At 42.4% G+C, this 27428-nt stretch overlaps 2 protein-coding genes and 1 pseudogene across 2 annotated transcripts in view; 2 read left to right on the forward strand and 1 right to left on the reverse strand.

Moving 5' to 3' along the window:
• The window catches only part of LOC126935658 (sodium/potassium-transporting ATPase subunit alpha-2), a 907274-nt gene that overhangs the window by 758425 nt on the left and 121421 nt on the right, over positions 1-27428 (forward strand). The window lies entirely within an intron of this gene.
• TAGLN2 (transgelin 2) overlaps positions 1-27428 on the reverse strand; it is a 297175-nt gene that overhangs the window by 84727 nt on the left and 185020 nt on the right. The gene's annotated exons all lie outside the window — the stretch shown is intronic.
• On the forward strand, positions 19912-22627 carry LOC126953750 (60S ribosomal protein L27a-like; annotated as a pseudogene).

Below are 27428 nucleotides of genomic sequence, written 5' to 3' on the forward strand. Positions count from 1 at the left end.
CCTTGAATGTGGAGTCATTTCATTTATGTGAAGAAACACTGACGTTGCAGACAGTCCCATCTTCCCAATGTTCCCCCAATCTTTCTGGGGAACTTCTATTTGCTAGGGAGAGGTGCATGCCTGCCTATCTGGGACACTGGCCATGGATTTTCCTGGCTCTGGGACTCTCTGGGCCAAGGTCCAAATAAGGATAAGGTGAGGGATTAAGAGAGTGCTACAGTTTACTCTCTCTTCTTGAGTTGGGACATCTATCGGCTGCTGCCTTTGGATGTTGGAGCTCCTGGTCCTCAGGCCTTTAGGCTCTAGGACTTGACACCAGCAGTTCCCCACCCCCGCCCCAACCCCAAACCCCAGTTCTCAGACCTTTGGCCTTGGACAGTTACACCATCAGCTCTCCTGGTTCTCATGCCTCTGGACTTGAACTGAATTACACCACTGGCTTACCTGGTTCTCCAGCTTGCAAACAGCATATCGTGGAATTTTTTGACCTCTATAGTCACACGAGCCAATTCCCATAATAAATCTCCTGAATAATACAACCAGCCACCCCATGGCAACTCTTGCCTATATACACCTGATTCTCATTGCCACCAGAGGGAACTTCAACATGCAATCATGCAAATTTGATCACGTTATTCATTAACAACATTTCCATAGCTTCCCAATGCTCTTGCGATATGGACCAAACCTCTTACTGTGGCCTACAAGACCCTGCAGGATCTGCCCTCTTCCCAGCTATCCAGAATCATCTCACGCCAAGCTCCCTTATTCTTTCCCTTCTGGCTATATTGGCCTTCTTTCAAATCCCCCAGAACACCATGTTTCTTCCTGACACAGAACCTTTGCACAGGCTGTTTTCTCCACCTGACACGGCCTCCCTTCTTCCCCCTCACCCTGACTTCCTCCATGTGCCCTTGGCCCTTCTTCAGATCTCAGCATTATTGCTCCTCTCTCAAAGGAGGGTTTCCTGACCTCCTAGATTAAGCCCGAGTACTGCAATTGCTAATTTTATGTGTCAACTTGAAGGGTGTTTTTGTTTTTTATTTATTTTTTTTTTAATTTTTTTTGAAACAGGGTCTCACTCTTTCCTGGCTGGTGTGCAGTGGTGTGATCTTGACTCACTGCAGCCTTGACCTGCTGGGCTTAAATGATCCTCCCACCTCAGCCTCCCAAGTAGCTTGGACTACAGGCATATACCACTACTCTTGGCTTTTTTTTTTTTTTTTTTTATTTTTTGTAGAGATGGGGTTTCGCCATGTTGGCCAGGCTGGTCTTGAACTTCTGAGCTCAAGCAATCTACCCACCTCAGCCCCCCAAAATGCTGGGATTACAGGCACGAGCCACTGCACCCAAGCTTGAAGGGTGTTTTTGGATGAGATTAGCATTTAAATCAATACACTTTGGATAAGGCAGGGTGACCTCCATAATGTGGGTGCATCTCATCCAGTCAGTTGAAGGCCTCAATAGAATAAAAAGACCAGCTATCCTGAGCAAGAGGGAATTCTCCAAAAGACTGCCTTCATACTGGAGCTGGAATCTTGGCTTTCCCGGGTCTCCAGGCTGCTGGCTTTCGGACTAGAACTACATTGTAGATTTGGACTTGTCAGGCTCCATAATCATGAGAGCCAATTCCTTATCATAAATTTCTCTCCCTATATCCACATATGTGTATACACATGCACACACATCCTCTTTGTTCTGTTTCTCTGGAGAACCCTGCCTAATGTGGGTACCTACTAGGAGCTCTTATAACACTGTGTTCCTCCTCATTATAGCATGAGTCTTTGCTTATAGGCTCTAAATTTCATGGTTGCATGATTAGTGCCTGTTTTTCCCCCTCACTCTTATCTCCCAAATGCCTAGCTCTGTTCCTGGTTTACCAAGCAGGCTGTTTGTAAATATGCATTTAATACATAATACATCAGGATAAACCTTGTACTCATGGAGCTCAGCGTAGTGGGAAAAGATGGCAAGTTATTGGGCCATTTTAGTGCACGATGACAGAGGCCTTTACTGCAAGCACGGTAACCACATGCCACAACAATGGGGCTCCTGACCCAAGGTATGGGGCAGGAATAGGTCACAAAAGTCTCTCTGAAGGAGGTAACACCTGAGCTGCACCTTAAAGAACAAGTGGAAGTTGACCACAAGACATAGAGAAGGGAAGTGTGCTGGGAAGGGAAGGAGGAGTAACCTGTGCAGAGGCGAAAGGCTGCACCCTGGTCAAATCGCCTCAACCAGAACCCAGCAGGGGCACCTTCCTAGAACAAGATGGGCCCAGCTCTCTCATCTCCTTGGGGATGGAGGAGCAAGAGCAGGAAGAGTTGGGAGGCCCCTCCCATCCTTGAGCCCCACCACCCACTCACCACCATGCACCTGGGAGCTGCAAGCCTGTAATCCGCACTGACTGCTGGTGATCTTAGGTTCTTATCATTTCCTACTCATAATTGCCTTCTAACAGGCCTCCTTGCTTCCAGTTCTCATCTCCCCACTCTCCCAGCCTCGGTCTTTGTATAATTCAAGTCTGATCTTGTCTCTCCCCTGAGGAAATCTTGCAGTTCCTCCCCAATCCTCTAATGGGGGGAAGCCTGGCTCTTGTTCATAACTTGAAGCCCTGCCTCTCTCCATTCTTCTTTCTTTCTATTTCCCATCCTATCCCCTAAGCTCTCGCCTTTTCAAGGGCCAGCAGTCCTGAGTGCCTCTGGGTTTTGATGGCACCAGGGCTTTATGTGTTCCTCCCTGACTTCCCACTTGGCTGACTCCTGTGTTCCCTTGGAGTCCCACCTTCCCTGTCTCAAGGCCCACCCTGCCCCAGCACACACGTCTCCCAGTAGCTGTCCCCTTCCTGGGCAGGCCTTGGCCCAGCATTTGTCACTGTGTACCACTAGTCTTTTTTCTTTTTTTTCTCTCCCAACAGACTTCGAGCTCCTTGAAGGCAGAGCCCATATATTACTCATCTTTGTGTCCCCCGGCCTGATTCCATAAGGACTAAAAGATGAAGCCATAAATGAACATAGGAATGATATAATAACATCTCCCCTGCTGCCCCCCAGAGTCAGCCAGTAAAGGGACCCACCCACCAGCTGGGGAGCAAGATCAGCATGGTGTCCTCAGGGCACAAGGCACCCCAGGAGTTAAATAACCAAAGCCACCACCTAAGCCTAAGAGACTAACATGATGGATGCAGCTGTTCTCCAGGAGGCAGGTAGGAGTGGTGTTGGTCCCAGAAAAGCCAGACCGTATCTTCATGCATGCATCCCCATTATTCCCTCCATTGAGAGGCACACCTGCCACCTCCATTCACCCTCCACAGCCAAGGTCTCCCCAGGCTCACTGTTGCCCCCAGCTGTCAGGAGTGACTATTAGACTTCTGCCCCTGCTCCTCTGCTGCCCCCCTCCCTGGGGCCAGATGGGTGCGTGGCACCAAAGCTCTTGAGGGCAGAGCCTCCCCAACCCCGCCTCCCCATCCCACTCCATGAGTCTCACAGGTGTTTCACTGGATGGCAGGGGATCTGGTCGACCGCCCAATGCCACTGGACGGTCGTGTCCTAGCCTGCTTCACTTGCCTCTCCCTTCCTGGAGGGAAGCCTTCAAAGACCCCAGGCCAAGGGTCCAGGCGCCACCCCCAAGCAACCAGGCAATAATGTCTAGGAGTGTCAGAACACACTGTCACTGGAAAGAGAAGCCACAGACTGGAAACCTAGCTTCCTTGTCTTGCCTGTCAGAAGAGTGTCCTCTGAGTTACCAGCAAGCCTGCTCTTTTCCCAGAGCGTGCTCTCTTTTATCCCCTCATGTTCAGGCAGAGATACCTGCTTGGAAGTCTCAGAGTTCCTCCAATGGTAACTTTCCAAGGAGGGAAAAGTTGACCCGCACTACTACTTAGCCTGAAGCTTAGCTCTCCCTAGGCCTGGATGGGGAGGAATCATGCAGCCTGCCCACCCTGTGTTTTCCAATCCAGACCTATGACATTTTATAGGCAGCAAGACATTTTACAGACTGCAAGCGAGGCAAGTAAAACGGCCTGCTTTTGAAGATTTGGGAAGCAGGTAAAAGTCTAGGAGCTTGGCAGCTATGAGGTCAGAAAGGTCTTTGTACAACCAGTGTTGTAACTTAAAATAATTCCTACACTCTCAGGTCACCTCCCTTATAGTCAGTTAGAGCCCAGGTGAGCTAAACCTTCACCCTACTTCATCGTGTGTCCTGGGCCGGGGCTGAGTTTGCCTCCAGCAACTCCCTCTTCCTCCAACTTTCTCCCTCTTCCTCCTCTCCCCTTACAGTAAACTTAGGACTCCACATTTTTTGGAAGTGTAGCTCAGGATCACATTATAAGGGGCTTAGCTACTTTGGGCTTAGAGAGCCTCACCTCCATAATTTTTTTTCTTTTTTTCTTTCCTTTTTTTTTTTTTTTTTTTTTTGAGACAGGATCTTGCTCTGTCACCCAGACTGGAGTGCATTGGTGCAATCATAGCTCACTGCAGCCTCAAACTCCTGGGCTCGAGCAATTCTCCTGCCTCGGCCTCCCATGTATCTGGGATTACAGGGGCCTGCCACCACACCTGGCTAGTTTTTTTTTAATTTTTAATTTTTATTTTTGTAGAGATGGGGTCTGGCTGTTTCCCAGGCAAAATGTAATGTAAGCTGGACTCCTTATTATATTCATTATTCTTATATTTATTTTTTCTTTTTATTTCAAAAGAACTTAAAATTAAAACATTTTCATGGGTCCCAGTAAGTATGGTGACCCCTGATGGTGTGCCTCCTGAATGCGTAGTTGGCCCAGATGTAACTCACAGCACGCCACCTGCTCAGAAGATGCACAAACCTGCCTGCGCCCTCTGTCGGCAGCAGCGGTAGAGGCCCCCACTGAAGCCCAAGACTAGTGGCCTGTGGTTCTAGTGGCCTCTCTGCTTTGCCCTGACAACCATAGACAACCCTCGAAATAGCCAGAATACCCTGGTCTAATCAAACCAGTCCTTGAATTGTTGGTTCCTGGATCCAGAGGTTTCTCTAACATTGGACATTACAGCATATGGAGTTGCAACGGGATTCTATTGTCATAAAATTGCATTTCCTTAAAAATAACTATCTGGAAACCTTAGGAATTTGGGGAAACAGAAATTAAATTGTAGGGTACAGGTGGATGTCAATAGAAAGGTAAAATTAAATTTACATTATAAATGAGGATAGACCCACAATACTTTGAATTATTCTTCAGCTAACAATTTATCAGAGCAACTGACATCATAAGGCCAAGTATTCATGAATTCCCATTCCATTAAAGCCTTCACTTGGCAGCCTATACATGTATTTGGTGAATATGAATATTCCCAATGAAAATATTTGCCTAATAAATGAATCAACTAAATCGAAACATTAAAACTCTGTGGTTGAAAGTTATGAAAACATTCATATTTAATTACTAAATTATATTTTAACTACATCAATCAAATCATTACTTAAACACATCATATGCTGAAATTTTACACACTTATTCTAGAATACTTTTGTAAACAGAAAAAATAAAGATAAAAGTTTCAAATAAACTGGATTATTTAGCCTGTTAAATTACAAAGTGAAGGGTTGTTTTGTATTTCATCAGTTTGATAAATCTGAATAGGGACATATCACATTTCCCCAAGTCAGGAGGGACACACCTGTAAAAGATTTAGAACAGGCATGTCTTGTTTTACATAAATACTTGTATTATGAAATTGTAAAACATAATCAGAGAACCAAATCACTTGGCCTCTTAAGTCCCATTTTTAAAATGAAAACTTTGACTAGTCAGTACTTTCCAAGCATTTTTAGTTATAAAAATGCCTTCGTAAAGTGAAATGGTTATAGTTAATAATGACGGTTAATCTTTGTGTTTTCACATATTGTCTCATTTCATGCTTACAACACCACATGATCAGTGTCATTATGTTACAGCTGAGGAAAGCGGGGCTAGGCGAGGTTAAACAACATACTCAAGATCACACAGCTAACAAATGAACCAGGACTTAGACCCAGTTCTGTCAAATCTCATGCCCTTCAATCCCTCAGACTCCTCTCTATGAAGTGGAAGGGGAGGTTTTGCCAGTTGAATAGAAGTTAGGGGCTCCCCTAGCCCCACTAACTCCACTTCTCATCCAGGGAGCTCAACTTGAAAAACATCCCTTTTTTCCTATTAAAAAAGGTTTCAAGTAACAGTTTTGCCTTCATAGCAGGTCGAATAATTCTTGATTTGATAAAACTTTTATCAAGCTTAAAATGCAATTTTTAAAATTCTCATAGTTCTTTTGCGTCTCCCAAATAGATCCAGTGATTCCCAGAAGTCTACAGACCCCACCCCAATTAAGAAATTCAAGCAAAATTCAGGCAGGCGGCCACATGCACACATGCACAATAATATGGCATATAGTGACATCTATTGGTCAATTGTGATATTGCATCCAACTTCCTTTCACAGGAAATATAATAGGAGCTGGTTGATGTGGAATTATACTAGTCTCAGGTGTAAATCAAAATAAGAAAAAATCCTTTCATACAGAGAAAGCAGAAGGGAGATCTTGGAATCTCCAAGTTCAGTTAAAGGCCTGAGTCCTAGTCCTGATTTTACCATAAATAATTTGGTATAGACTTGGTTAAGTCACTTTGTCTCAGGAGCCTCATCTTCAATCAAACAGGGTCAGGCCCTCTCAGAGGCCCTCAAAGCGCTAAAGGACACCCTCAGGGCCCTCTAGGAAAGGCAGAGTCAAGTGAGTGTGGCTACTCTCTTCACTCCCACATCTAGGCACGTCTATTTTTATCTTTTCATACATGAATCTTCTTCTTAAAGTTTCAAAACTATTGTTTCTACTATTCGGACCTGGTCAGCCCACGTCAACATTTACTGTATCCAGCACATTTTAGGGTCCTGTACTAAATCTATTCTTGTTCAGTTTCGTTTTGTTTTGTTTTAGAGACAGGGTCTCGCTCTGTCGCCCAGGCTGGAGTGCAATGGCGTGATCACAGCTCACTGCAGCCTCAAACTCCTGGGCTCAAGCAATCTTCCCACTTTGACCTCCCAAGGAGCTGGGATTACAGGCATGAGCCACCACGCCAGTCCAATGTACTGAGTCTTTGTAATCTGCAAAAATAGGAATCTAGCTCCCTTCCCTTTCAGACCTTACAACTTAGTTGTGGAATAAAACAAACACATCATCTACTCATTCCTTAACTAAGCATTTTTGTCAAATCAACTGGGAGATTTTCTTCCATGAGATCATGTCTTTGATTTTATAAAACAAGTCAATGAGAGAGAGAATTCTTTTTATAGTCAATCTTGCTGGAAGGCATCTTTGCTATAAAATAAATGTTTCAGGAGTCTCTTGGGAAGAATTCATGATGAAGTTGAGATCCACTGTCATCACTATGTAACAGTGTTCCTTCTCATGGGAGTTGGATGAGATTAAGAGACTTTGTGAATATTCTCTATTGTGCGTAAGCAAAGTTTATAAGGCTCTCGGTGTCCCACCAAGAAAATAGGTTTTGTATAGGCAAGAAGGGGAGGCATAAGATATCTGTAAATTTCCCACTAAAAGCTCATCTTCACTTAGAAACCAAATTGTTTGATTATTAAGCATTTCTACTCAAGAATAGGGAGAAATTTACTCTCCAATGATCCAAATAAGGTAATAATAATGTCACAAATAATTATTGATTAAGCACTTACTCTAGCCCTGAAACCTCCTAACAGCTTTACCTCATTTAATTTTCACATCTCTAAAAAGGACATTCTATTTTTACCATCATTTTAGAGAAGAGGAAACTGAGGCACAGAGTTATAAAATAACTGAGGAAGTTATGATTAGCTAACTCCATTGATCCAGATTGCCTGCCCTTGCGAAAGTTGTAAAAGGAGGTCAGAATAGTCCTCCTCCCCCACAGGCTACCGGTTACCCCCAAGGACTGCTGTAGGCACAGCCTGCACCCAGCTCTGGGCTCAGGGACTTTCTGGACAATTGCACAGGGTCAGGAGTAGGATGGGCAATGCCTGAATATTGCCCAGCCTTTTATGTAAGAAAAAAAAAAGGAATATAAAGAGAGTAAAGTTATTTTGGCCTGTCTCTGTCTCATAGCACTCTGTATAATCTGTCTTATTGTGATCAAAATGCAACATGTACACTACTTTAGAAGCTTATCAAATCAGAGATGTTCTCCTTCTCAGGTTGGACCCAACTGAATGATATCAGGGCTAAATGATATTCAAGACTCCAACAGACATAAAAGAATAAAAGAGTTATTTTATTGTCCCATTTTTCCTCTACCCTAGAAAGTCCAAGAAACACTTGATTGTAATGTGTACAGTTTCCAGATTTTGACTGAAGATAAAGTTATTTTCAAATATCTGAGAAATCTAAGACCACGTTCCCTACCCTATCTTCCCCCGTCCTCAAGTTAAAGACCCATAGACCACAGCCAAGCCCCTGGCTTGGATAACTCTCAAAGGGGAAGTATTCTGACCTTTCGATTATATTCCCAATAATGAGGAGGATAAGCTTGAGTCCTCCAGTCATAACTCACTGCCATCTTAGACCTGCTGAATGGACAGGTCTGCTCTGACAGATACATTATGCGGCACGCAAAGAACAAAGAACCTTTCTCTGAGGAATTTCATAATCACTGTGTCTTTTCTTCTCCTTCTTGTAATATGTATAATTTATCTTCTCTTGGAAAGGTGCATATAAATTTTAACGCAACTTGCTTCAGAACAATTAACAGAGTCACAATTTGAGAATCCTATTTGTTTCCCAGGAGAAAGGGAAACATCTGAACTGCATGCTGAGTACTAAGGAGACTTCAGGCCCTTCAAGAGGAATTTAACTAGAAGGTATCCCTGATTTGTCAGGCCCTTAAGACAATAAAACATATCTGTGTGATCATAAGACAGCCCCATCCTTCAACACTGACTAAAAAGCCTTAGGTGACATTGAACAAGCAGGCACATGTCTCAGGACTTCAAGATTAGAGAGATGGAGCCCTTCATCTCTAGTCAAAGAAAACACTAGTCACAGAATTTCTGTAAAGGAAGAATACTAAGGACATTGTCCAATCTCCAGTTCTATGTACTTTCCCCTTCCACGATATGTTTGGCAAATGGTCAGACTCCCTTTCTATTGTCCAGAAGCTAGGAGGAAAAGATTATCTTATTCCACATTAGAAACAAATGCTTATCCCCCAGGTGTCTATAAATCCCAGGTGGCATTCAGGTAGTTTCCCTTGTAACCTGCTGATGCAGCTGAAATTTTCTCAAGTTTGGATTGGAAAAAAGAAGCTGCCTATCCATCTCTACCCTCCTCGCTAGGCTCTGGGAGACATCCTGAATGCACAAAAGGCCCACTTTTCTTTTTTTTTTTTTTTTTTTTTTTTTTTGAGACGGAGTCTCACGCTGTTGCCCAGGCTGGAGTGCAGTGGCGCGATCTCGGCTCACTGCAAGCTCCGCCTCCTGGGTTCACGCCATTCTCCTGCCTCAGCCTCCTGAGTAGCTAGGACTACAGGCGCCCACCACCGCGCCCGGCTAATTTTTTGTATTTTTAGTAGAGACGGGGTTTCACTGTGGTCTCGATCTCCTGACCTTGTGATCCGCCCGCCTCGGCCTCCCAAAGTGCTGGGATTACAGGCTTGAGCCACCGCGCCCGGCCTTAAGGCCCACTTTTCAACTTGAGAGTCAATACAAGTGGAATAGCCAGTGTTTCCAAATCAGCATGACAATCTGAGCCAATGAATTTAACACTCTCCCTTCCTAATTTGCAGCTGAAATGACCTAGGCAAAAGAAGAGGACAAACATTCCACTCCTTGGTGTGACGGGACCAGAGATGAGTGATGATCATAAGACTGTCATTCCGTTGAGGACAGTGCCAAATTCAAACTCCACCACCACCTTGAGAAGGAAACAGGTGCTGGAGCTCTCAAGGAGGGCCAGGTGGTCCCAGGCATGCTCAAGGCTTGTTCACAGCACAGAAGGCATGGAGAATGGAGCAGAGGTACTGATGAGGTTTGCTCTTGGGGAGGGCCGCCAGGCTGGCTGGAGGGGTACTGCTGCCTGCCCCGGTGGGCTTCAGCTGCTGTGATAATTCCAGGAGAAGCCCTTCAGGCAGAGATGAGGCTGCCTACCTATAATCACGTCTCTTCTGATTTTTGTTGTTGTTGTTGTTTGTTTGTTTTGTTTTGTTTTGTTTTGTTTTGTTTTTTCCGAGACCCAGTCTCGCTCTGTCGCCCAGGCTGGAGTGCAGTGGCGCGATCTCGGCTCACTGCAAGCTCCGCCTGTCGGGTGCACACCATTCTCCTGCCTCAGCCTACCGAGTACCTGGGACTACAGGTGCCCGCCACCACGTCTGGCTAAGTTTTTGTGTTAGTAAAGATGGGTTTTCACCATGTTAGCCAGGATGGTCTCGATCTCCTGACCTCGTGATCCACCCACCTTGGCCTCCCAAAGTGCTGAGATTACAGGCCTGAGCCACCGCGCCCGGCCGGCCACGTCTCTTCTTACTCCTCACACACCATGACACTTTTAAGGTGGTTAAGGTCAAGAAAATATAAACTTATTTCTTGTGCCAAGACTGAAAGGCTTTCACAGGGACATATAATCTCTGAGAGAACACTTACCCATTCCCATGCTGGACAGGCATAAGCCTTCCATTGTAAGGATGAGAAAATGGAGAAAAATGACCATATATAGAAATAATGGGGCCAATATGAGGAGTGCCAGACAAACTTAATAAAATGTATCTGGATTTATTCTAGCAAACATTGACTATCAAAGATAAAGAAAAAAGGCCTATAACCATCCAGGCTGAAAACAAAACAGAACAGGCCATTTACACTGCGAAATAGCAGATTTCTCCTTAGCAACCTTAAATGCAAAAATGTCACTCAAAGGCAGAAGAGATAATAAATGTGTGTAATGGAATATATACAGCAGTGTAAATAAGTGTGCCTCAGCTGCATACGTCAGCATGGATGGCTCACATACACATAATATTGGGCAAAAAGGGTATCATAAAAATATATATGCCATATGATTCTATATAGATGGTCCCTGACTTACAATTTTTTGACTTTACCATGGTGCAAAAGCAATATGCATTCAGTACACTCCTGATAAACCCATCTGATTTTTAACTTACATTAGGTTTGGGTTTATCAGGATGTAATCCCATCATAAATCAAGGAGTAGTTGCATACGTGAAGACCAAAAACAGCCAAACTAAACAATATATTGTTAAAGGATACATTAAGAGGCGAAACTATCAGTAAAAAGCAAGGATATTTTAACTCGAAACTCAGGATAATGGTTTTGTGTGAGAAAGAAGAAAAATGCAACTGGAAAACAATTTCTAGGCATTGATGATATTCTATGTCTTAAGCTAAGTGATGACTATATGGGTGTTTATTTTATTATCATCCTTTACACTGTACAAATGCATGTTTTACTCTATTTTGTATGTATAATATGCTTCACATCAAAATTGTAAAAAAAAAAAAAAAAAAGAAAGAAAAAGAAAAGAAAAAAGTAGAAAAGAAAATAATATGTATTAATCAGGGATCTCCAGAGACATAGAACCAAAAAGGTATATATAGAGAGAGATATACAGAAAGAGATTTATTATGAGGGATTGGCTCATGGGATTACGAAGGCTGCAAAGTCCCACAATCTGACCCCTGCAAGCTGGAGGCTCAGAAGAGCCAGCGGTATAGTTCCAGTCCAGGCCCAAACTCCAGAGAATCAGGAGAGCTGATGTCTGAGGGCAGAAGTTGGATATCCCAGCTCAAGAAGAGAGAACATCAGTGTGCAGCTGGGTGGGAAAAAAATTTTAAGATAAAAAATAAATTAAGAAAAAAGAAGAGAGAACAAATTCACCCTTCTTCCACCTTCTTGTTCCATTCAGACCCTCAACAGATTGGATGACACCTGCTCACACTGGTGGAGTGGTCTTCTTTACTCAGTCTACTGATTCAAATGCTAGTCTCTTCTGAAAATAACCTCACAGACACATCCAGAAATGTTTTACCAGCTATCTGGGCATCCCTTAGCCAAGTCAGGTTGATGCATTTATGCATTAATTTTAATTAGCCATCACAATATGTAAATGAAAAATTAACTTTTTAGAGAATTTTAAAAAGTACCAGTAAATGCAATTAAAGAATTAAATATGGTCAGCAGTAGAGATATTAAATGAAGTATATTTTAAAGCAAACTCAGCACACATGAGGACCATTTGCCACACGCCTAAGATTGCATCCCCTAACCAATCAGCAGCACCCATTCCCTAGCCATCCCCCTATCCTCAAACTATCTTTGAAAAACCCTAGCCTCCAAATGTTCAGGGAGGCTGATTTGAGTAATAATAAAACTCTGGTCTCCCATTTAAGCCAGCTCTATGTGTGTAAAACTCTTTCTCTATTGTAATTCCCCTGTCTTGATAAATTAGCTGTATCTGAGCAGCGGGCAAGAAAAGCCCACTGAGTGGTTACAGTTCTTCTCTGAAGAGCACTCTCTGCTCACCTTTGCCCAGGACACCTGCCTTAGATCTGCAACGTGGGCCAATGCAGGATGCTGCTGGAGGGCCATCACAGGGTCTTTTTCTGGGTCAGACAGGTGCTTCTTCCGGCTCTAGAGCTTGATAATGAGCCTCATATTATTTCATTTTTAAATTTTAATTAATAGACTTTTTTAGAGCAGTTTTAGTTTCACAGCTAAATTGAGTAAGAAGTATAGATAGTACCCCTATGCCCCCCTGCCTGCCCCAACCCCCAGCCACCCCCTTTACCAACATCCGTCACCAGAGTGGTACATTAGTTACCTAATGATGAACCTACATGGACATGTCATCATCACAAAATCCATAGATTACATTAGGGTTTATTTTGGGGGTTGTATATTCTGTGGATATTGACAAATGTGTGTGCCTATCATTACAATATCATACAAAATAGTTGCACTGCCCTAAAAATCCTGTGTTTCACTTCTTTATCTCTTCCTCTACCCAACTCCTAGCAACTACTGATCTTTTCACTGTCTCTGTAATTTTCTAGAATGTTACTGTTTCCATAATTTTCCAGAATATTATATAATTGGAATCATATATGAAAAAAAGAAAAAGAAAAAGAAAAAAAACTTGAGCTGCTGCTTTAGTTGTGTTGAAAAGACATTTTCTAATAAGAAAAAAATGACAAAGCACCAAAAAGAGAAAGAACAATTACAATAGACAAATCTCATTTATGAAAACAGATAAAAATTTCCTAATTGCCTTTTAAAGGCAAATTAGATTAAGAAGTATATTATTAGGGCTTATTAGGTAGTGTTAGATATTGGTAGGATTCATAATAAAAATACATACATGGCTTAAACTATGTGAAGCATATGAACCCTTAGAAAAATCTCTTATTATAATATATTAAATTTAGAGAAGTCACAGGGTAATATCAATAGATATTGAAAAGTCATTTGGTCTGATCAAATTCCACATACATTACTGATATTAATACAAAATCAAAACATGAGAGAACTACAAAAAATATACTTCCTTGACACAATAAAAAAAATGCTTACTTCATACCTAAAAGTCAAGCATGGGGGGGCATTCCCATTAAAATTAGGTACCGTATAAAGATGTCTGCTATTATGACCATTGTGTTAGTCAAGGTTCTTCAGAGAGACAGAGCCAGTAGGACAGATGAGAGGGGATTTATGAGGGAATTGGCTGCTCGCATGACCACAGAGGCAAAGTCTCACGACCAGCACCTGTAAGCTAAAGAGAACCAGGGAACTCAGAACCAGGGAAGCTGACCGTGCAGTCCCCAGTCTGGGGCCAAAGGCCTGAGAGCCCTGGGAGGTCCCTGGTGCAAGTCTCAGAGTCCAAAAGCCAAAGAACCTGGAGCTTGATGTCCAAGGGCAAGAGGAGGAAAAGCATCCCACTCCAGAAGAAAGACAGCAGAAACAGAGAATCTCCTGTCTTTCTCCTGTTTGTTCCAACCAGGCCCCCAACCAGTTGGACAACGCCTGCCCCCAACAAGGGCAAGTTGTCTTCTCTCAGTCCACTGACTCACCCACCAATCTCTCCTGGAAACAGACACACCCAGAAACAAACCAGCCATTTAGGCACCTCTCAATCTTGTCACGCTAAAAATTAAAGTTAAAATTAACAGTCATAACCATTATTCAAAATGTGAGAAATTTTTAGGCAACTGTAATAAGGCGAGAAGAAAGAATTAGAAAGTATATATTTGGAAAAGAGAAGACAAAATTGTAATTTTTTTGCATGATGATATAATTACTTGAAAACCCAGGAAAATTAGCCACAAAATGGTTAGTACTAATTAGAGAATTCGTGTAATGTGTCCAATTGCAAAATAAATATACAAAACTTAATAGCAGTGGTTGCATCCTCAAATGCCTCCAGGGATCAGGCAGACAACAAAAATGAATAAAGCACACTGGTGGGGACCTTTCCTGATGACAGAAAGCAACTGCTTCCCAGCTCCTGCATATTTTTGTCAAGGGAGACTGTGAGTCTAGAGTTGCCAGTATTCTGATTTTTAAGGAGAATTTGTAAAAACAGATTCTTGTATAAAACTTTCTGATTATTAGATGCAGATAACTAATTCAAAAATATTCTGAACTAAATATATTCATAGGCTAGATATAGCCACGGGCCTCCAGTGTGTAACTTTTGATCAGTGCTTTCCTTTATAATTAATCTGCAAATACAGAGAAGAAATGTGAAATGGTATAAAAAATTGATTAATCTTTGAATAGTTAATCATTTGAAATAAATTAAATTAAATTTCTACTTCTTGTATCACACCAAATAACGTCTACAGGGTAATGATTTCAAGTAAAAAATGGAACTAAACAAGCAGTAGAAAAATATATATAGGTAAGTATTTATATAATTTCAAGTTGGGAAATGCTTTCTTAAAAATAACAACAACCTGTTGAATGAGAGAAAATATTTGCAAACTATTCATGTGACAAGGACTAACATCTAAAATATACAAGGAACTCAACTCAATACCAAAAAGCAAAAAATTATATTAAAAGTGGGCAAAGAATCTGAATAGACATTTCTCAAAAGGAGACATACAAATACACAGTAAGTATATTTTTAAAATGCTTAACACCACTAATCAGGGAAATGCAAGTCAAAACCACAATGAGATATCACCTTATCCCAGTTAGAATAGCTATTATCAGGGGAAAAAAACAAATGCTGACAAGATATGAAGAAGGGGAACTGCTATACAGTGTTGGCGGGAATGTAAATTAGCATAGCCACTACGGATAAGAGTATGAAGATTTCTCAAAAACTTAAAGTAGACCTACCATGCAATCCAGCAATTCCACTACTGAGTATTTATCCAAAGGAAAGGAAATCAGTATATCAAAGGGGTATCTGCACTCCTATGTTTAATGCAGCACTATTCACAATAGCATAGATATGGAAGCAAACTGTGTCCATCAAGGGGAAAATGGATAAAGAAAACATATATATACGCAATGGAATACTATTTGGCCAGAAAAAAGGGATGAAATCCTATTATTTGCAGCAACATGGATGGAACTAGAGGTCATTATGTTGAGTGAAATAAACCAAGCACAAAAAGACAAATCACTCATATGTGAGAGCTAAAAAATTTGATCGCATGGAGTTCGAGAGTAGAATGATAGATACCAGAGGCTGGGAAGGGTGTGTGTGTGGATGCGGGGGATGAAGAGAGGTTCATTAATGAGTACAAACACTTAGATGCAAGGAAAAAGCTGTAATGTTTGATAGCAGAGTGGGATGACTATAGTTAACAACAATATATTGTATATTTCAAAATAGCTGGGAGAGAAGACGTGAAATGTTCCCAACACAAAGAAATGACAAATGTTTGAGGTGGTGAATATCCTAAATGCCCTGACTTGATCACGACACATTCCATGCATGTATCAAAATAGCACTTGTACCCTATAAATACATACAAATATGTATCAAAAAATAATGTCTATAATAACAACATTTTAAAAATAGCAACAGAGAAATCATAAAAAGAAAAACTGGCCTAAATTACATATATTTTTTTACCATTTCAGATCAAAAAATAAAATGCCAATGGCAGATGAGAAAAAATATTTAAAACACATAGACTCAATATCCATTTATAGAGACACTGGTCCCTGCAAATCAATAACCAAGCATCTTCAGAGAATATTGAGTAGAGGATATAGAAAAGCAAGTCATTAAATTAGAAATGCCAATAGCTAACAAGTGTAAGACAAAAACATTCAACCTCACAAGTAATCAAATAAATACAAATTAAACCACTGATGAGACACCATTTTCCCTATTGATTTGAGAAACATTTCTGAAATTGTTTTTGAAACCCAGTGTTAACAAAGGCATTTATTTTTGGTAGAAGTATACATTAATTCAGCCTGTAGAAAAATTTGGCAGTATGTGTCAGAACTCTTTGACTCAGCAAGTCTACTTCTCAAAGTTTAGACTAAGGAAATAGGAATATACTGTAAACAAGGATTTAATTGTAAGGATACCTTTTGTTTGTTTGTTTGTTTTTGAAACATTATCTCACTCTGTCACCCAGGCTGGAGTTCAGTGGTACAATCATAGCTCACTGCAGCCTTATCTCCCAGGCTCAACTGATTCTCCTGCCTCAGTCTCCCAAGTAGCTGCAACTACAGGTGCACACCACCATGCCTGGCTAATTTTTGTTTTTTAATAGAGATAAGGTCTCCATATGTTTCCCAGGCTGGTCTCAAACTTCTGAGCTCAAGCAATCCTCTTGCCTCAGCCTCCCAGAGGGCTGGGATTACAAGAGTGAGCCACCACACCCAGCCAGGATGACGTTATTGATACACTAGCAGAACACAAAAACAAAAACACGGAAACAATGTGAACACTGATAGATAAATAGGTAAATTTGCACATTCATACTGTGAAATTCTTGGCAGTCATTTAAAGTCTGAAGCAAGTCTTGAAGAATATTTATTATTATTAAAAAATAGGGGCCCAGTTGGGCAAGGTGGCTCACACCTATAATCCCAGCACTTTGTGATGCCAAGGCAGGTGGATCGCTTGAGGCCAGGAGTTTGAGACCAGCCTGGCCAACATGGTGAAACCCCGTCTCCACTAAAAATACAAAAATTAGCCGGGCATGGTGGTGGACACCTGTGATCTCAGTTATTCGGGAGGCTGAGGCAGGAGAATCGCTTGAACCTGGGAGGTGGAGGTTCCAGTGAGCAGAAATCAGGCCACTGCACTCCAGTCTAAGTGACAGAGTGAGACTCTGTTGAAAGAAAGAAAGAGAGAAAGAGAGAGAGAGAGAGAAAGAGAGAAAGAGAAAGAAAGAGAAAGGAGGAAAGGAGGAAGGGGGGGCAAGGGGGAGAGGGGAGAGGGGAGACGGAAGAGGGAAGAGGGGAGAAGGACTGGGCGTGATGACTGACTCCTGTAGTCCCAGCACTTTGGGAAGCTGAGTCAGGCAGATTACTTGAGCCCAGGGGTGTGAGACCCACCTGGGCAACATGGTGAAATGCCATCTCTCAAAAAAAAAAAAAAAAAAAAAACCTTAGCTGGGCGTGGGGTGTGGTGATGCACACCTGTAATCCCAGCTGCCTGACATGCTGAGGTGGGAGGAGCACTTGAGCCCAGGAGGTTGAGGCTGCAGTGAGCTATGATTGTGCCGCTGCACTCCAGCCTGGGGGCAGAATGAGATTCTGCCTCCAAAAAAAAAAAGAAAAGAAAAGAAAGAAAGTCACAATACATTGCTAAGTTTTTGTTGTTGTTGTTTATTTTAAATTAAAATGAACAGTATGACTCCAAACTCTACAGTATATGTACAATGATCTGGAAGAATACAACCTTAGATATTAACAGTGGTTATCCCTGGATGGTGGAGTTACGATTATTATGTTCCAAATTTCCTATTTAAAAAGTTTGCTTCTGTTTTACTACAAGGAACATATTGTTTTGATAACAAGTAAGATTTTTATTTTTACTTAAAAAATAAAGTTGGGTCCTCAGGTGGACTAACTGACTGTTACAGTTACTTAGCTATATTAGAAAGAGACGGACATAGTTCTTATGGCTGTTTACTCTGTGTGTGTGTGTGTGTGTGTGTGTGTGTGTGTGTGTGTGTGTGTAAATATATATGCCATATATCATTAGTAGGCTTACCTTTCTATTTATGTTCTGCTTGGACTGCTTTAAACTAAACACATATGCCAAAAGCCAATGAAGAGATACACCCCAGACAAACGCAAAATACTACAAAAGAGCTTAGGCAGGCTTTAATTTAACAATTAAAGGATTGCTAAAATTAAAATTGTATTGCAAATAAACTACAAAGCTGCATGTACTTTATTAGAGTTGCCTATAAGTACCTGGTTTATCTATGACCACTTAATAGAGTTAATGGACCTTATACAAATATTTACAGGCTCAAAAAGAGACTTATTGGCAGACTTGGCCTTCCTTCCATGCCCAGTTAACAGGGAATGGCTCCCAGCTCCTCAAACACACAGAAAGAGAAAACTAGAGAGATTTTGCCCAAGATTTAAGCAAGGAAAAATCTAGAGCTGCAAAGTGTGTAACATTTACTAGACTAATATGAAAAGAGATTCATAAACAACCCAAGTGTCCAAAATAAACTATCATATAGAGAAATTACAAACATCTATAAAGAACTATAAATTAAGAGCCCAAACTTTGGCCAGGTGCAGTGGCTCACACCCGTAATCCTAACACTTTGGGAGGCTGAAGCAGGTGAATAGCTTGAGCCTAGGAGTTCAAAACCAGCCTGGGCAACAAAGTGAGACCTCCTCTTTACAAAAAATCAAAAAATAAAAATTAGACAGGCATGGCGGCATGCACCTGTGGTCTCAACCACTTGGGAGGCTGAGGCAGGAGGATTGCTTGAGCCCATGAGTTCAAGGTTAAAGTTAGCCAAAATGGTATCACTGCACTCCACTCCAGCCTGGGCAACAGAGTGAGACTCTGTCAAAAACAAAAACAAACAAACAAAAAAACCCCACACTTTAAAAATAATACAGCATTTCTCTGACCTAACTAACTTCCCAGTTTCCTTTACCCTTTGCTGCCTAGCTAGATTATCTAATATTACAGCGTCCAGAGCTCAGTCTTAGGCCCCCCAAGCAATCTCATCCAGGCCCCTGTCTTTAAGCAACATTTATAATCTTGTGATTCTCAAATGTATATCTGACTGTCCCTCTGACTTCCTCACTAAGACTGCTGACATCTCACACTTGACATGATCGATTCCAAACTGTCTTCCTCCCTAAAACTACTCCTTCCATCAGTCTTCATAGTTCAGTGAAGAACATTACCATCCATCTAGTCGCCCAAGCCAAAAGCCTAGCACCCACTTTGGATTTCCCTTTTCTTTTCCCTGACACCAAATCCATCAGCAAGTTCTGCCAGTTCTCTCTCCAAGATACAAAAATGCATGTTGAATCAACCCACTTCTTACCATCTCTAGTACTGTCACTCTTATTCAAGCCTTCACAGAATCCATTCTCGATTGAGCGGTCAGAGTGTTTTTCAGAAAATGTAATTCATATCTGCTTAAATCTCTTCAGTGGCTTTCGAATGCACATAGGAAAATAAACAAGCAAACAAAAAAAAGACCTCTGAACTTTTCACCATGATGCAATAAAGCCTCTGAACGCCCTTCTGCTACTCCTTACTCCTTGCAGATAATTCTCTAGCCACAAGAACCTTTTCTATTTTGGGATACCAAGTTCATCCTACCTGAAGGCCACTGCACTTTTTTGTTCCCTTTGCCTGACAGTCCCCCACTTTATTCCTACCCAAAACCTATTAATTAGTTTTTAAAATATTAAGAAATTAAGAATATGTCTTGAGAGCATGCTGCGTGTAAGTGGCAATCAGAAGACTTGGGTACTAGTCTCACACGCTTTTCAAGATAGGACACCTGCACTAAACCAATATGATAATGACTTTGGTCAATAACCAGAGTGATTCCTTGGCTCATGGTTTCCCCTTCTCTGGGACAAGTCCCAATAGTTAACTCCTCTCTTGTTAATTTAAAACCCAAATATAGAGATCTGGAAACTGGAGGTCACTGCAGCTGGTCACCTGCTGTGGAAGTCCCCAAACTGTCCAATCTCTTGCCTCCCCAGACTTCCTTGTTCAGTTCTTTCCTTAGGATTTATGGATTGACCAGTATCCTTTAAGTCCTTTAGCTAAAGTTGGTTTCTGTAACTTACAATTGAAAAGAGAAGAATCCCTTCTTAATTGTCTGGTTAGCTTCCTAGAACTCAGCTTTACAGAACCATTCCCTTAGTGTTGGCTACCCCAGGGCATCTGTGGAATCTAAACTCAGCATGGATAATGACATATGTAGAACAATTTAATATTCATCTTTCCCACCTCATATTCATGCGTGCATGTGCACACACACACACACACACATTGTCTCTCTCCCCACACTATATGCTTTCCAAGTCCTCTCATCACCCTTTGTACTTTTATCCAGCATCCACCAGGTTGGATTTGTTCTGCCTTGATGTTTTCTCACAGTTCATCTTTCCACTGCATGCTGGGCTCCCAATATTTGTGATAAAATTAGGAACCCTATTTAGGTATGTAAAGAGGCCTTCTGCATGCACAATCAATAAATGTGAGCTCTAAAATGAATCCTTTCTTTCCTACGGGGCACTCACTTCCCTTGCCTTTCTTGGGTTATCTTCTATTTCGTTGTCCCTAGTAGCTATGTTCCAATCACCAGGGCAGGGGTTTTACTTTTTGGAGGTCAGAGACCCCTTTGAATGCTACAGACACTTTTTACAGAAAAAGTACATACAAATACACACACATTTTGCACACAACCAAGGTTTATGGGCTTCTGATTAAAATGAATTTACCAAGGATAAGACTTCTGTGACCATCCGCCACCCCCATACACACACCCCACTAATTCCCACCCTTCACTAGCCGCGACTCATTCATGGCTTTGCTGCCAGACACCAGTAAAATAAACCTGGTTCTTCTCTCCTAATACTTGTTATGCTGAGAGATAGAAAAACAAAAACACAAAGCATCCCCAACAATTATAGGCAGTTACACGTAAGAGTCATTAAAAGCGTCCCCCATTAGAACACTTCCCCAGGACAAACACTTTATAACTTCCTAGATTACTAATTTAATGCGCAAGTTACGTTTTAAATGCTTTTCTTTACAGGGAGGTATTCTTGGACCCTGGCTGAGATTAGGAAACAGCCAAGTCTTGGCAGCACACTTAGCAAGAATTTCTTAGGTGGGTTATTTTCTGGGAAGATTATCACAGTGAATAATCTCATCTATTTTACTGTCAGTTTCAGAGTGTGACATTTTTGGCCTTGTTCTCAGTTCTACAGATATTGTCAAGTTGAAACCTGCAGCTTGTTATATACTAACTCTACCTTCTAATTAGAAAAGAGGTTTGAAAATGTTGGAGCTTTCTGGGTTGCCTTCCCCAAGCTAAATCAGAGTCTACTGAAGAAAAGGAAAGGTGAAGAGGCAGAAGGACTGGGTGGATGCAGTAGAGAAAGAACCATACAATCAAAGGCAGGTCAGAAACTAGACAGAATAGTCTTTTTATCCTACCAATGCCAGTGGCTCCTGAATGGCCCCAAGCCCCTAGGACTTCTCTTCAGCCCAATCTGACTCCCCATGAAGTCATGGATGCATTTATTGTGTCTGATGAATTGCTTTTCATTAGAGTCAACATGGAATAGAGCAGGATTTCACAATGTAATAGACTGAATGTCTGTGTCCTCCAAAATTTCAAATGTTGAAAACTAGGATCCTTTTCTTGCCTCCACTTCCTTGTTAGCAGGGACCCTAAGCTCTACTCCCATTGCCCTCAGCCACCCACCCTCGACCTTGATAGGGACCTCCAGGCTGCACCTGGCTGGCAGCAGGGCAGTGCGGCTCAGGTGGGTCTGGGGCAGGGCCCTGTTCAGCCTGAGATTCGGATCTCGAAGACACACGGGCCCCTCAACTTTGCCAAATGCTCCAGATGGCAGGTCCTTGGCCCACAGGCCTACAGGCCCATCTCAGGCTGGCAAGCATTGCCCCCGCTCCTTCTTCCTTAGGGCTTACCACCAAGCTTCTTTTTCCACACAGTCATCCAGACTGAGGAAATGTAGTCACCACAGGACCCAGAAATTTTGGGGCCAGGTGAGCCACGGCCACTGCCGCATCGGCAAGCACTGAAAGCACCCAGGAGGCTGTGGCAATGCCGGCGGCATGCATCACCATAGGATCGACTTCAGCAAATGTCACCCAGGTTACTTTAGGAAAGTTGGTATGAGGCATTACCACCTAAAGAGGATCCTGAGCTTCTGCCCAGCTGTCAACCTTGACAAATTGTGGGCTTTGGTCAGGAAGCAGACACAGGTGAATGCTGCTAAAAGCAAGCCTGGAACAGCTCCCATCACTGATGTGGTGCCATCGGGCTACTACAGAGTTCTGGGAAGGGAAAAGTTCCCAAACCAGCCTGTCATTGTGAAGGCCAAATTCTTCAGCAGAAGAGCTCTGGAGAAGATTCAGTGGGGGGAGCTTTGTCCTGGTGGCTTGAAGCCACATAGAAGGAGGTTCATTAAATGTTAACAACTGCTTTAAAGAGAAAAGGAAAGGGAAAGGGAAGGAAAGGAAAGAAAACTAACCCCCAAGGTAGTGGTATGAGAAGGTGGAGACTTTGGGAAGTGACTAGGTCACAAGGGTGGAGTCTTCCTGAAGGGGATTAGCGCCCTTACAAAAGAGACTGGCGAGTTTTCTTGCTCGTTCCATCATGTGAAGACAAAACCGGAAGATGGCTATTTATGAACCAGGAAGTGTCCCTCACCAGACATCAAATCTGCTGGCACCTTGATCTTGACTTCCTGGCCTCCAGAACTGTGAGAAATGAATTTCTGTTATTTATAAACTACCCAGTCTATGCTATTTTAGTACAGCAGCTCAAATAGATGAAGACACTCAACCTTGGCACTACTGGCATTCAGGGCCAGAAAATTCTTTGCTGGGGGACCTTTCTGTGGGAAAATGGAGATGCCTAGCAGCATACCTGACCTGTACTCACTAGACGCCAGTAACACCCCCATTATAATCACCAAGAATATCTCCAGACATTGCCAAATGTCCCCAGAGTGGGGGAACAAAATTGTCCCTGTCTGAGAATCACACAAGAGAGGGAAGGTTTAGAGTCAGACAGACCTAGGTTCCAACTTTAGTTCCATTCCTCACAAACCCATAACCTTGGTGGGTGGGGAGGGAGGGAAGTATTTATGTCCTCTGCGACTGTTTCTTATTAGCAAATACTACTTATATCAAACAAATTGTTTTGAGGTTTGAATGAGATGATGTGTTAAAAGCATATAGGCTTACAATAGGTGCTCAATAAACAGTTGTTCCCTCCGCATACCTACTTCACTTATTTAACAAACATTTATTGAGCACTTATGCTGTATGCTAAGGATACAAACACAAAACAGTAAGTCTGAGAGAAAGAGACAAATGCACAAATAACCATATCAAATCCATTAGCAGAGATTATTTACCAAATGTTACAACTCTGGCCCTATCTTTCTTTTCTCCCCCCTTAACGGCTAACCTTCTGTCTCCAAAAGCTCATCTGGCATTCCTCTTGACAGAGGAAGTGTCCTATGAGTTGGGTCCTGAAAAATGAGTGGCAGGTCATCTGAAGGCCAGGAGAGAAGTATGCACACTAGGCAGAAAAAACAGCATGGGCAGGCCGGGTGCAGTGGCTCATGCCTATAATCCCAACATTTTGGGAGACCAAGGCAGGCGGATCACTTGAGGTCAGGAGTTCAAGAACAGCCTGGCCAACAGCACGAAATCCCCATCTCTACTAAAAATACAAAAAAATTAGCTGGGCATGGTGGTGCGTGCCTGTAATCTCAGCTACTTAGGAGGCTGAGGCATGAGAATCAACTTGAGCCTGGGAGACAGAGGTTGCAGTGAGCTGAGTTTATGCCACTGCACTCCAGCCTGGGCGACAGAGTAAGACTCTGTCTCAAAACACACACACATACACACACACACACACACACACACACACACACACACACACACAAACCAGCATGAGCAAAGGCTTAATAGTGTGGTAACTTCAGGAAACTGCATTATCCAGTAGGCTAGAGTGAGGCTGAGTAGGGGAAATTGGTGCAAGATGGAGGATGCTAAGGAATTTGGATTTCTTTCTGCAAGTCACGTAGTCCCCCAGGATGCTTTTTTTCAGAATGGTGGCACGATCAGATCTGCTTTGGAAAGCACACTCTGGCAGCACTGGGGAGGATAAATGAGAGGTGGAATGAAGGGCAAGAGAGACGAAAAGCAAGAAGACCAGTCAGGAGCTATCGATTCCAGATGAGAGATAATGAGGGCCTGAACTGTAGTACTGGCAATGACAATGGCAAGATGCCAGCAGGCTCCAGGGACATTAAAAGGTAGAACTGACAGAATTTAGTGACTGATTAGATGTGGAGCGGGTAACAAGTGAAGGAGAAGAAGGAATAGGAGGTGATTATAAGATTCTAGCTTAGAAAATTAGGTGGATACTGATGGCATTTAGAAATGATAGGCACTGAGAAACTGTTTTCTCTTCTTTTTCACAGCCCCCGCCATTCACACTGTGCAAACGAGCTCACTATCCCCAGCTCCCACTTGACAGATTCCTATACAACTCAATTTAACAAACCTAGGAGACTAGTAGCAAACCCAGCAGCTCGATGATACTGGTTATTCCTGTCTGTCTTTGCTTGGATCTGGAAAAGTCCCAGGAAAATATTATTAATGAATAAGAAATAATCCCTATCCTGGGGCTGGGCACAGTGACTCATGCCTGTAATCCCAGCACTTTGGGAGGCCGAGGTGGGCGGATCACAAGGTCAGGAGATCGAGACTATCCTGCCTAACACAGTGAAACCCCATCTCTACTAAAAATCCAAAAACTTAGCCGGGCGTGGCGGCAGGCGCCTGTAGTCCCAGCTACTCAGGAGGCTGAGGCAGGAGAATGGCATAAACCCGGGAGACAGAGCTTGCAGTGATCGAGATCGCACCACTGCACTCCAGCCTGGGAGACAGAGCAAGATTCCGTCTTAAAAAAAAAAAAAAGAAATAATCCCTATCCCTAGGGAGCCTACAGTCTAGATGGCACAGTCATACACATGGGAAATTACAGTACAATGTGATCTGCACTATACAATAGAGGTACTGTATCACAGAATGTTTCACAAAGGTCATCCTTAACTGAACTTAGCTGGTAAGGAAAGACAAGAGGAGAAGGATATATTAGCCAAAGGAACAGCAGGCGCAAAGGCATGAAGAGGGGGTATAATTTGGTATGATTGGAGGGTGGGGCGAGGTACAAGATGAAGCTGGAGATGTAGGCAAGAGTTAGATCATAAAAGGTCTTATGAGCTAAGATAAGGATTATCAAAGGTATGATTAATCACTGACTGATTTTAAGCAGGGAAGTTTCAAAGAAAGCCCCCAGTAGTTACCAATGTTAAAGAAAAACAGGTAGGCTAGGCGCGGTGGCTCACGCCTGTAATCCCAGCACTTTGGGAGGCTGAGGCGGGCGGATCACGAGGTCAGGAGATCGACATCATCCTGGCTAACATGGTGAAACCCCATCTCTACCAAAAGTACAAAAAATTAGCCGGGCGTGGTGGCGGGCACCTGTAGTCCCAGCTACTCAGGAGGCTGAGGCAGGAGAATGGCCTGAACCCGGCAGGCGGAGTTTGCAGTGAGCCGAGATCGCACCACTGCACTCCAGCCTGGGCGACAGAGCGAGACTCCGTCTCAAAAAAGAAAGAAAGAAAGAAAGAAAAAAAAAAAAACAGGTAAGATAACAAACATCTCAGTACCTAGTATATATCAGGTTCTGCACTAGTTTTGTCCAATTAATGTATTAGTAAACTACTTTAGGTGTATTTTACTCTAGCCTATAACTGAGCTATAATCCTCTTTCCACAAGACTCCTCCATCAGGCACTATGAGTTCCTTAAAGGCAGGACTCTAGTCTTAACCATCTTTATACCCCCAGGCTAGCTGAGTGCCTGGCACAAAGTAGGCTCCTAAGTATTTACTAGATGAATGAATCATCGGTTGGACGTTTTTCCTGAACTCCCTGCTTTCTAGAATCCAGTGAGTCATCTTCTGTTCACCATAGCTAAATGATAAGGGTAGTACAGAGAAATGAGTAGTATATCTAGCTCCAGAAGATCTAGGGTCTAGTCCTGCCTCACTTACTAACTCTGACCTTGGGCAAAGTGCATATACTCTGAGCTTTAGGGGTCTCATCTGTGAAAATGGAATTTTAAAAAATTCCCATGTCACAAAATGTGTGAAAGTATTTTGTATCATTACTAAAATATAAGTTGTTTACATATATGTTTCATCTTCCTTACATATTAACATGTGCTCAGAAGTCAGGGGAAAAAAAATAGGTTGGGCTTAAAGTTATTGCATTATAAGCCAGTAAAAATGCTAATGTTAATTGTATTTTTCAACTAGCATTCATGTCGTTCTGCTGGATAATGTGAATTAGATTCTGGTTGCTCCTTGCTCACTCCAGTCAGTAATACTTGCCTTACTGTTCTTTAAACCTGCCAAGCTCATTGCTACCTCAGGACCTCCGCACTGCTTTCACTCAGCAAGGAGGGATGCTGAGTGAAATGCTCTTCCCTTACCTCCCCGCACCATGGTTGCATGAAGGTCATGCCTTCACTTTCCAGGTCTCTGTTCAAGTGCCCTCTCACCATAATACCTTCCTAACCAGTTCATCTAAAGTAGCACCTACTCCACTCTCCGCACTGCCATCATTCTCTACTTCCTTAATTTGCCTTATTTTTATGATATATCATCATCACAATCCTGTACTTGCTTATTCTTTGCCTCCCCATGAAAATGTAAGGTCCATAAAGATAGGGTCTTTGCCTCCCTCTCTCACTCACTGCATCTATGATGCCTAGAACAATGCCTGGCACAGAGAAGATACTCAGGGTATTTTGCTAAGTAGTTTGCGAAGTGAATGACATTTGCTAAATAAGTGAAGTTTTCCACTGTAATCACCTGTCATTGGATAGCATTAAAAAGGAATTGCAAAAAAAAAAACAACAAAACAAAAAACAAAAAAAAGGTCAGAATCAGAACACCTGGGGTCCAGCCCCGATCCTGCCATTAACTAGCTATTTGGCCTTGGAAAGTCACTTGTTTCTGAGTTCAGTTTTCTTATCTGTAAAATACAAATAAAAATATCCTCTACCTTGCCCTATTGCCCCTTCATTTCACAAATCACATCATTGTGGAACTGAATGGGGTGTTATATAACACTTGATCAGCGGGGTATATTTCTG

Source organism: Macaca thibetana, chromosome 1 (genome assembly GCF_024542745.1).
Source record: "Macaca thibetana thibetana isolate TM-01 chromosome 1, ASM2454274v1, whole genome shotgun sequence".
Taxonomy (NCBI): Eukaryota; Metazoa; Chordata; class Mammalia; order Primates; family Cercopithecidae; genus Macaca; species Macaca thibetana.